This window comes from Pleurodeles waltl, chromosome 12 (genome assembly GCF_031143425.1).
Source record: "Pleurodeles waltl isolate 20211129_DDA chromosome 12, aPleWal1.hap1.20221129, whole genome shotgun sequence".
In the NCBI taxonomy this organism is placed as follows: domain Eukaryota; kingdom Metazoa; phylum Chordata; class Amphibia; order Caudata; family Salamandridae; genus Pleurodeles; species Pleurodeles waltl.
In genome coordinates, this window is record NC_090451.1 from 714,341,887 (window position 1) to 714,354,342 (window position 12,456).

Here is a 12,456-nt window from a genome sequence, read left to right on the forward strand (position 1 = left end):
TGTATAATTGATAATGATACTTTAGCTATGTTTAACTTGTCATTTTTGAAAGAAATAAGAATAACCATCACTTATCAACTAACGAGCATCTTGTCAATTGGTTCAGCTAATCAGGAAACTTTACAACAAGACCTTTGCCAGAGAGGGTAGAACATTGTTCCACTGCCCTGTCTGCACCTCCTTTACTTGTAGTTAGTACTTCCACAGCTGAAATAACCTTCTTCTGAATGGATCACCACTACTCTGGACACAAGTACCAATATGCACAATAAGATCTTTGTGGTACCCTTATGATCTAAAACAACTCACACTCGCTTAATCCACTTTTTATTCTAACCAAACTGCCTTTGCTCCTAATGTACCCAGAGACACACTCAGTCAGTCCTGTTTTTCTGTATCAGAAGTCTTATGTGAAGAGCGGACATAGTTTGTTCTTAAACTAAAATGATCTGTTCAGCTTTAGACAGCTCAGGCAATCATGGGGACCCAACCTGCTGTTCTATTAGCTCTTTTTATCATGCAGCTTAGAGCCAGGGCAGGGGAGTCAGAACCTTTCCAGAAGCGTCACCCACATCCCAGAAGAAGGGCACCAGGGTATAAAAATAGGACCTTCAGACCTACTAGCCAGTTCACTACTGAACCTGCAGAAGGACTCTCAGAGGACTGCCTGCCACTGTGACCTGTTGTGCAGACTGCCAGACTGCTGCTGTACCTGGAAGGACTGCATTGTTGTCTGGAGTCTGTCTTAAACCCTCAGAGGCCAGGCCTGCCCCTAGGACTACCACAAGTGACTCCAAGGGATAGTTTTTTTCACTCATTGCTCCCATCATTAGGTCCTTGGACCCAGAAGCTGGGACATATTCACAGCTTCAAAAAGGTCCTTCATCACTTCTCTTGTATCAGCTGATCCAACCCACACTCAGACCTGTAAAGTGAAGTCAGATGCCTCAGATATAGCAGTAAAATCTATCTTATTCCTACACCGTGAGCAAACTGGCCAGATTCCCACTTCCCCATCTTTCACGAGGATGGATCTACTCAGAACAAATCTACATTCTTGCAGCAATGTCAATTAATGAAGTCTTTGACAAATGGAAGCACTGCTTGTTTGGAGCTAAGGATGCAGCCACTGTCTTCACAGACCATTGTAACTTACATTTCTTGTGATCAGGACAGCTCAGACTCCGAGACAGCAAATGCAGATATTGTTCTTTACTAAGTTTAATTTCATTGTCCCTTTCCATTCAGTGAATAAAGGACTGATGCAGTGTCACAACATGACTGTTTAGAACTGCCCATGCATCAGGAAGAATGTGCCATCATCCCAGCTCACCAGGTTGTTGGATTAATGACCAATAACTAATTTCTAAACAAAATCTGCAAAGTAATGACTCTGTGAGAAATTGGGTTGTTGACTGAGGTATGAGCCTCGATCAAGCAACAGCCACACCCACTTGCAGGATGATCCACAAAAAGAAAATAAATTAACCTGTGCTTAACCTTAGGTAGCTTAGGTAGCTTGGCACAAAAAGCAGTCAGGCTTAACTTAGAGGCCATGTATAAAGTATTTGTGCAGCACACAAACAGCAATAAAGTGAAAACACAACAGAAGAGAAATCCCAAATGAATATAGAATTTATTTGACACCAAAACATCAAAAATCCAATCAGTAGAACCAGAGTTATTTATTTTTAAGGTTTCAGGTTCAAAATAGCTTATAAACATCAAACCACCAACTTCAGACATCTAGTTGTGCAAGACTGGGTCAAAGTCCAAAGTTAAGGCCTACCGTGATGGGTGCCCATTTCGGATAGAAGAAGTTGATTGGGCCCTGCTAGTGCTTACCTTCAGACTTAGAAAAATTCTTGAAGACAAATGTCTGATAGGTAAGGTTCAGCTGGACAAGGCTGCAGCAGTTGCCTGAGGAGGAAGCTTTGTCGTCAGATGGCCTTGGGCTGAAGCTGTGATGAATACTTCTAGATCCGGACTCAGTCGAAAATCTCTAACAGGATGAGGCAGAGGGCTGTGGTCAAAGACAATTCCACGAGGTTGGATACCCCTTGAGAAAAGGACCGCTGAAACAGATTTACTGCTTCAGAGAGGAACGTAGCAGGAGAAGCCGCAAAGTCAGTCCAACTGGCAATGCAAAGCTCAGGTGGATAAGCAAGCAGGTTGATCCTGGTCTCTTCCTGGTTCTCAGAGTACTTTTAGGGCAAAAGTTTGTCTAAGTCTTCAGCATTGTATATTGTTCATCTGGGCACATTTAGCACCCTAACCATGGATCCAGGTCTGGTTGGACACCTCTTGGAGTTTCAGAATTCACTCAGGCTGGGTCCACATGTGGGTTCAAGATGGCGGGAGACTTTTATGTCCCCATAGCCGTGAACAGAAGGCCAGCAAACTATCCCTTGTAGTCACAATGCTTCAGGGAATTGTTTTTGTGTAGGAAGGTGTCCCTTCCTGTGTGAAAACACTTGTGCATGCTACACAGGCACCCTTGCACCAGTGTGCAAGTGCGTTTGTGTGTTGCCACTAGGCTGTTGACATGGTGCCAGTGCAGGGGAAAGGATGGGAATGCACCATATGCGATAGATTTGGTGCACTCCTGTCCTTCTCCTGTGATGCAGGGCAGCACAGTAAGGTAACTTGCTGTGCTGATCTGCACCACAAAACCGTAAACATGCCCCTTAATTTACAACAGTTCTTTAGGGCTGCAATATAATACAAAACATAAAATACATATCTAATAATCACATACACATGGCATTGTTACCCATCTAATAAAACCCCAACCCATGTGTTGAACCATTTAGCCATAAAATATCTCACATAAAAAAACAATAATTGAAACCACATTATTAAAAAATGATCATTAATGTGTCATGTGTCCCATCATAAAAAAAGAACAGTCCACAAACATCACTAGTCCAATGCTACGAAATGATTGAAGAGAAGAGAATATCACAAACACATGGCACATCTTGATTACTCACTTTTGTTGTAAGGATACTTTTTAAAAATGCTACCACCAAAAAATATTTGATTCAAATAAAATAGAGAAAACTGCTTCACTGTCCATACATGATTGCTATACCCATATTTCTCAATAACTATATAGAACTATTGACACATACTATTCCAATTCAAGGAGCACAATCATTTATCAGTGATTTGGCAGGCAATATAATACTTAGATAAGGCAACGAGTTGTAGCCTCCTTTTCTTTCTGGCCCACAATGTAATTATTCAATTAGTATTTCCAAAAATCATATTTCCATCCAAATCCTTATATTCAGGACTAGGCCAACCACATGATGGACACCTAATAAACAAATTGAAACACACTAAAAATATATGTTTGCCAAACTATGTCATCATTATGATCAATTACACACCACAATTTTAACTTTAATTAACACTGAAAAGAGGATATTTACTATTTCCACTCCAATTTAAACAACTTTGGGCAAAGGTCTTTGAGGTAAGGGGTATCCAGAAGAAGGGAGATCCACACAAGTAGAGGTATATTTCTTTGGATTTATTCCAGGAAATCTTCTTCAATAAAATGGAACTCCAACTCTCTCCTAAGGCATCTCAAATCCCCAACTGCCCAGCACAGAATACAAACATTCTGGCTGTGGAAGAATCCAAGTGCCCAAGGTAGAGATGGAAGATACCATATTCAACAAACCATTACAAAGAGGAGAAACACACAATCCAAAGTACAAACACAACATACAATATACAATACTACACCATCCCCCTCCCCAAAAAACTAAAGTACATCAATTCTGTTTAGATTCCAGATACGTCCATCATCAAGTTTTACGGCCCCCTTGAACACTTTTACAACTTTATAAATTCTGCTGAATTGTGACATACCAGATTTACGTTTTTCAGGTAGTTTAACTTTAACACTATCATCAGCATGCACAGTACAATCTTTCACAGGCTTGCGAATATCATAAACCTCTTTTCTTTTATGTTGAAGATATCTGTCTTTCTCTATTGCGTTCCTTCTGATAACTTTCTCATCCAAATTAAAAGCAAGATGTTTTTTAAGCCATGGAGAATTGATCCTGGTATATGGTACATGTTTTCTGAATAATACAAATGGAGTTTGGCCTGTGCTAGAATGTGGAATAAACCTATATTCTTCTACCTTTGACTCAACCGAATTCTCCCAATGAACCCCATTCACTTTGGCAAACTGTATAGTTTCTTTCAATGTTCTATTAAAAAGCTCTTTGTCTCAGGATGACATAGTGCACATTTTGTTGTGCACTATTCCTCTGGAGGAAAGAAAATCACACATATATTTCGAGGTGAATTGGACCCCGTTGTCAGACAAAATAGATCCAGGATTGCCCTCCCTGCTGAAGACTTTAGAAAGAAAGTCTACCACAACCTTTGAAGTAACTTCTGAAGTGATCAACACTTCTGGCCAGCGAGATAACATATCCATAAGCACAATGACATACTTAGAATATGACCATGAAGAAATTGGTCCCATAATGTCAATGGACACTTCTTCCCAAACTTCTTTGGGAATTTCTTTAAGAATCATGGGCTGGGTCCTAACTTTCAAAGTTTTGTCCACTAAGGAGCACTCAATACACTCTCTGACCTTCCTTTCTAAAGCAATGTGCATGCCAGGCCACCAATACATCGCCCTCATCCTTTCCGCCGTTTTACTAATACCTTGATGACTAGAATGAGAAAGATCAATGAGGCGTTCACGCAGGGAAGAAGGAGGTATGAGCTTATTACCTCTCAACAACAATCCATCTTGTATCCACAGCTCATCCCACACTTTTTTAAAAGGCAGGATAGAAACATCTCTGCTGTTCCTCAACTGCCCAGACTCAAGCAAGTTTATGATCATTGTCAAGTCTTGATCCTTAGCCATCTCTTCACGCCTCTCGTGTTCTAAAACACACCCATCTGTTATGGCACAAACTTTCACTTCATCATCAGTCCACCACGAGGTACAATTAAAATCATCTGTCACTTCATTCGAAATCAATCTAGACAAACAATCTGCAGTCTTGTTGTCACACCCAGGAATATATTTCACAACAAACTGAAAATCTTGGAGCCCTACTACCCACTTGCAGATGCGAGAGGATACATTATCCAAACCCTTCTTTCCAAAAAATTCTTGCAGTGGTTTATGATCAGAACGTACTTCAAAGTATATCCCCCAAAGAAATTTTTTGAATAAATTGCTAATGCCTCTTTCTCAATTGTGGAGTAATTAAGTTCTGCACCACGTAAAGTGCGTGATGCAAAGGCAATAGTAATTTCATTACCATCCCTCAGTTGTTTCAACACACACTCTAATCCTTTGTCCGATGCATCTGTTATGAGATAACAAGGCAGGCCAGGCTGGAAACTACTAAGTGATTGCGCAGAAGACAGAGCCTTTTTCAAATCTTGAAATTCCAGCTCACAGTCCTTAGACCACTTGAACCCTAAGCCTTTCTTGAGCAGAGACCTAATAGAGCTTGCCCTTTTTGCAAACTTTGGAATGTACCTGGCATAGAATTCCGCCATACCCAAAAATACCTGAGTATCTTTTTTGTTTTCTGGTGTGGATAAATTAATAATAGAGTGTATCAAATCACTTTTCAGCTGAACTCCAGTACTCGAAACAACATGACCTAAGTATGTTATCTCAGACTATAAAAACTTACACTTTTCTTTCTTCAATGTTATACCTTTAGACCTGAAAATTAGAAGTACATCTCTTCATTTCTTTGTCTGTTCCTCTTGGGTATTTGTGAAGACAAGCACATCATCTTGGAAAAAACAAACACCATCCAATCCTCCTAGTATCTCATGCATTAATCTTTGAAACACTGCCGCTGCTGAACATAATCCAAACGGCATCTGGTTGAACTTGAAGACACCAAAGGGAGTAATAAATGAAGTGAGTAGTTTAGAATCTTCAGTCAATAGCACTTGATGATACGCTGAAGTAAGGTCGAGCGTAGAAAAGAACTTCGCATTCCCCAAGGAACTGATCATTTTGGTCATGTTCGACAGTGGAAATTTATCTTCAATCACTTGTTGCTGCGAAGGTCAACGCAAGTCTAACGTCTCCAGAGCGTTTGGTTGCTACTACAATGGGGGCAATCCATTGTGCTGCCTCCACTTCTTCAATGATCTCATTGTCTTTGAGTCTTTGAAGTTCCTGCTTTAGTTTCTCTTTTAAACTCATTGGAATGTTCCTCAGCTTGCATGCAATGGGTTAAGCATCTTTTTTCAACACAATCTGATGTTTGTAGCCTTTAATGCACCCCACGTTGGTATTGAAGACATCAGGGAGTTCACTCCATAAATTGCGTTCTATATCAGACACCTTTGGCACTAGAACTTGCGGTACAGCATTTGGGTTAAGAATGATTCCCAGTTCTTTCTGATGGGGCCAAGTTAAAATGGTATCTCCAACAACTGGCACATAGATTTTCCTTTGAAACTGATGCATGTATCAAAATAACCCTTCAATTCTATCGGTTTTCCACCGTAGGAGTAAGGCATAACATCTGGGGGCTGTAAATTCACTTTCCCTTCAAAATATTTCTCATAGTCTTTAACTGAGACAAGAGACAACTTTGCACCAGAGTCCATCATCATGGTGATAGATGTTCCATTGAGTGCAACTAGATCTGTTGGATATTCACAACGAATTGTAGAAATACCGTTGACATCATTTACTACCTGTAGAATGAATGACTGGTCTTCGTTTTCACTTCATTGAGTTCATTGAGTTTTATATTACTCTTGTTGGTAGATCTACAGCATTTAGCAAAGTGACCCTTCTTGTCACATTTGTTGCATACAACATGAAAAGCTGGACATTCTTTGTAGTTCGCTAAATGAGTGGGAGAACCACATCTGAAACACACCACTTTACTCTTGTTCTTAAGATTAACATTGACTCTAGGTTTAGAATCAACTTTACATACAGTCCAGTAGCTTTAGATGTCTTTAAAGTCTCTATACATGATTCAGAGTGTTCAATTTGTTTAGCAACTTGCAACACTTCATCTAACGACGGATCACTCTTGGACCATAGAGCTTCTCTAATCTTATCGCTCCTGCACTCTAACATAAATTGGTCACGAATATGTTCCTCCATATTTACTCCAAAATTGCAGAGTGCAGCTAATTTTCTAAGGTTTGTTATATAGTCTTCTATTGACTCTTCATCAGACTGTTTACATTTTCCAAAATGGAATCTTTGAAGAATAATTGATATTTTGGGTAAGAAATGTCTGTCAAGTCTAAGTAGGGTTTTCTCAAAGTCATTCGAGGAAGCGTCTCCTACTGCTCCTTCAGAATTTGACACCGCAGGCAAAGTCTCTAGAATTTCCTGTCCTTCTGCTCCCAAACAATGTTGGAGCACGGATGTTTTCCTTTCTATGGATAAGTTGCTTCCACAAACTTTTAAATAAGTTAAAAAAACTTTTTTCCACTTTGGCCATGGAATTGGAGGTTCGCCATGAGTAGACAAAAAGAAAGGCGGAGGAGAAATATGCGGCATTTTGCATTCTAAAATTTCATAGAATACCAAAGAAACATTTTGAAGAGGGAAAGAAAAGAAAGAGAAAAGAGCAAAGGTAAGTACTGTTTCAGAAACAAGAATTCTCCAAAATAGAAAGAATACGAATTAACTGGAACCACTAGTGAGTCGAAAATGATAAGAGCTGTGTAACAAAAACCCCAAAACGTTGCTAACGTAGTGCCGCAGTGAGAATAAACCAGGTTTGAGGTAGGAGGGATAACAAAAGAAAAATACACTAAAAGGGTCATATAAACTATTCACAAACTATTGTAAAACATTTTGGAGAAGGTGTGAAACAGTAAAGTGTTTAGATTTACTGTTTCCATTGCAACATAAACCATTCTGTGGGAGATGTAGCACACTAAAGGGATGATATGATCCAAACTATGTTGAGGAAGGTGTTGGGCACTAAAGGGATAATGTGTACCATTCCCACTCCAATCTAAGCAGATCTCCCAAGATTTCTGTGGTAAGTGGTGTGAAAATGAGACAGCAGAAAAACAATGAATGATATGGAACTACCCTCCCCTTTCCTAGCTCTGGTGCACAATTAGGCTGCTGACAGGCATGCACATAACCATGCACCATAGCGCAAAGGTGTCTGTGTGAGTTTCCCATAGGCTTCGTATGGGAAGGTTCTTCTTCTGGTTCAAAATGTTATGCCTAGACAAACTTGAATAATTTTCCCACTTCAAATGTGCGCTGTACAGTGCAGTACACATGCAAGGCAGGTAAATTTAGGAGAAAAACATATCTCATTTTTAAAAACCTGCTTTTAAGAGGGGTTTGTTTTTTGGCACAAAACCCTGTCTACTATTATTAATGTATGGGGTTTTGCCTCAAAATCTGTGGGTGGTTACACGGGAATGCCAATGTAACATCCACGGAACACGCCCTTAACTCAGAGTATCACAAAGCAGTGGTGCGTTCTCCTTTGGTTTACTTTCAGGTAACTTTCCAGCACAAAACAACTTTTGCACTAGAAAGTAAATTAAAAAAAACATTTTATGCAGGTTTGAAACTCAGCACAAAATGTTTATCAATCTGGGCCTAAATGGTTTAAGTTTACTGTTCCCACTCCGATGTATACCAATTTGGAAAAAGTGTTGGGAACTAAAATGGGTCGATTTACATTTACTATACCCACTCCAATCTAAACTACTTTAGGGAAGGTGTAGGACACTGGAGGGCATATTTTTGAAAAAGTGGCGCCTTGCTGCGCTGTGCTGCATCACTGGGAAAGGGCAGGAATGCAACATAAAATCTGGGAGAAATATTGAAAGTGCTATGAGCGATAGGACAGTCGTCGTCTCCCCCTTTAGAAATATCTCTGATGGTGGCATTACTGGGTTGTTAAACCAGAAACAGGAGTTACTTAACTTGTAGCACTACTGTTATTGGCCAATCACAGAACAGCTGTGACCTGGATGAGACGTCCTACATACAGGCATGGATCAAAGCTGTAATTTACTATGAATCTGCTGACCTGTACCTCTGTGGAGAAATAATGCCAACATTGTCAAGACTAAAGGACATCTGAAGCCATTTAGACAATACGTAGAGCATATAAGGAATAATACAAACTCACTAACTGTAAACTGCTCCTCACGGATGAGCTGGAGAGGAGATGTAAAAGAAAGGAGTATGTTTGCAAATGTCTCCCCTGATGGTAGTTCTCTCCAAGTTGATACATGTGTCATAAAATGATGAACTGATGATAGGTACTATTGTTTATGTCTGCGGCAGAGAGGAAATTGCCACCACACTAGAAAAAGTGAGATGATGTAATGTTGATCAGAGGTCGGTGACCCTGTATATGCTACCTTTAGCAATGAATAAAGTTGAAAAAAGTCTATGAATGACTTGACTTCATGGGTCGGAATTTCATTGTTTCTACTGACCATGGAAGTAACACTGTCGAACTGCTCTAAAATGGACAGTCCTGAGGTAATCTGACAAGTCCTGTTCCTGATCAAGGAAATCTGCCCAGCACAGGAGGACAGATCTGTGGCACATGCAGTGCTGCCCTCACCCACAACAGAGCTATTGCATCCCTGTCTATAGTCCTTGCCAGGCCTGTGGCTAACCTGAAATACAGATGCCTCATGACATTAAAAATAAGTGCTTCCACCTTCTCCCAGGCAAAATGTTGTGTGGCATGACACCCTTCCCCGCCTAACTTTAGTCCAATGACAGCTTCTTGGGTGGAGGGTCAGGAAAGACAAAAAACACTAAAAAGAAATACAAAATGAAATCTAATGAAACAAAAAATTTAAAACTACTGCTGCAGGGCAGGAACACCTGGACAAAATGTAAAAATATGTAGGAGAATTAAAAAATCCAGACGGCAAGGAAAAGGGTGGAACTAGAGAAAGGCAGGTGCGCAACAGGAGGCTGTAGGAGCGGGAATCAGGGGTGCCATGTCCTACTGTCGAAATAAGTAACTCAAACATGTTTCATAATGAGCATATCTTGCAATATTAAATGCATCCTGATGTGCAATTATGGCTCAAGCTACAGTCAGAAAAGTTCACAAAAGTATACATAGTAAAATTGAAGGGCATTGGGAATACCTATGTCCAGGGTCAGCGATGGTGCGAGGGCTCCAAACCCACTCCAGCAATCTACTCGGGGTACTTCTGTCATGGCCCATACATAACAAATATGCATAGCGTAAAGATACTATCACTTACTGTTAAGGGACTAAACCAATCAACGAAATGCCCAAAAATGCTAGACTACACCCATAAAGTCAAGAGAGATCTCAAACTCCTACAAGAGATGAACGTTGCTTTGAAAGAAGCTGTCCTTCTAAAGAAAGCTTGGGTTAGCGACCTGTCCTGTGCCCAGCCATCAACAAAAAAATGTCCCTTATCTTCAACTCCAGTGGACTCACAATTACCTCTACAGAGGCAGACACCTAAGGCAGATGGCTCATTACATGGCTCATTACAAAACTCCAGAAAAACAAGAGTGAAGTTATAGCTGTGAATGTTTGCACCCCCATTAGAGCCATCTGACATTCTGGTCACATCTCACCAGAAAAAAGTCTCTCTTGTCCCCCATAGCAGAATCATTATGGGAGGAGATTTTACCTTCCCTTGGACCCTCTATAGAAACTGTGCAAGCTCTCTTAAACCTAACAAATCTCACAAACAAATGCTAAATCTTTGCAATGCACACAGTCTGAAAGATGGTTGGAGATCTCCCGATCCCACAGGCAAAGACTACTCATTCTTTGTCCATGCTCACCTTTCTTTTTCCCGTATAGACTGTGTATTAGTTGATGAATCGCACGTCCCAGCTACCTCCAGTCCTTCCATTGAACCGATCTGAGTTTCCCACCACACATCCATATCCCTGCTATATATGTCAGGCACCTAAACCCAAATCATGGATCATGAATGACCTCCTCACTGAGGACCCTACATTTAAGGAAAAAATTAGAAGAAAGATTATTCAATTCATAGAATTCAACTGGAACTCTGGCTCTAACCCTCAAATCATGCGGGGTGCTTTCCAATCCACCATTTGGGGTTACATGATCAAACTAATGGGAAAAACAAGCAAGATAACCACACCCGTGACCACCTTATACAACACATACAATCTTAAGAAAAGGACCTTCAACAATCCAGAGACAAGACAGAATTAAACCACTTAACCAAATAAAATATAAATACAACCAAATAGTAAGTAACAAAGCTCACACAATTGTCCAAAGACACAAAGGTATTGATCTCTGTGGATGAAATAAAGCAGGAATATTACTAGCTTCTGATCTAAAACAAAACTGTCATAGACCAAGGACAGCCTCCATCACCAATGAACATGGAATACCCGCTACCTAAGAGAAAGATATTTTATCCAACTTTGAAACCTTCTATCACACCCTTTATTCCAAAAGCAATAACACTCCCTTTGAGACTAGCCTAGAATACCACAATACGATTAACATCACTAAGGGAGAAGAAGCAACCAAATCCTCACTCGTAACTAAATTACGAATGCGATGAAATAGCTCAATGCAAGGAAGGCTCCAGGCCCCGATGGCTTCCCTGCCTACTTCTACCAAACTTGGAGACTTTCCCTGATCACGCTTTAGAAGAACTGTTTTCCCATTTCTCCTCTACAGACATAATCAAGGGCACAGCTGCAGAAGCCACTAACATGTCATCCCCAAAGAAGGGAAAGACCCAACTAACCCCTAAAACTACCACCCATTTCCCTTATTAACATCTACTGCAAAATGTACACTACAATCCTTGCACCCATACTGGAAGCTACAATAACCTAAGAAAATCATTCATCCATCACAATCTGGACTCGTCAAAGGCAGGCTCAGCGCAGATAACATCAGGCTATTCAGCCTCTTGATCGAGAAAGCCCACTTTCTCAATCAACCTACCTGTGCAATCGCATTTGAAGCGGAGAAGGCCTTTGATAAGGTCTTGTGGTCCTTTCTTCCCTCCACTCTCACCACTTTCAACCTGGGCCCTTCTTCACTAGAATTATACTTGCCCTCTATATGGAACCCAAAGCTGAAATAAACCTCAATGGAACATTATCCAACCCCTTTAATATACAACAAGGAACCAGACAAGGATGCCCTTCCTCCCCCTTCTATTTATTAACCCTAAAACCTCTCTAAAAATGAGAGAGAACGCCCTCTCTCCCCATTCCTGGTTTCCTCTTCTCTGCAGGGCTCCAAAAACTAGGTGCTTATGCAGACAACATCCTTCTAATCACAACACAAGTGGATTTTACTCTGCCTAACACCATGTCCACCTTCAATGACTAAGCCGAGGTGTCAGGCTACTTCCTTAACAAAGACAAAACAGAGGTCCTCCCTCTCAATGTCCCCTGTAACAGCTCTATCATCGGTG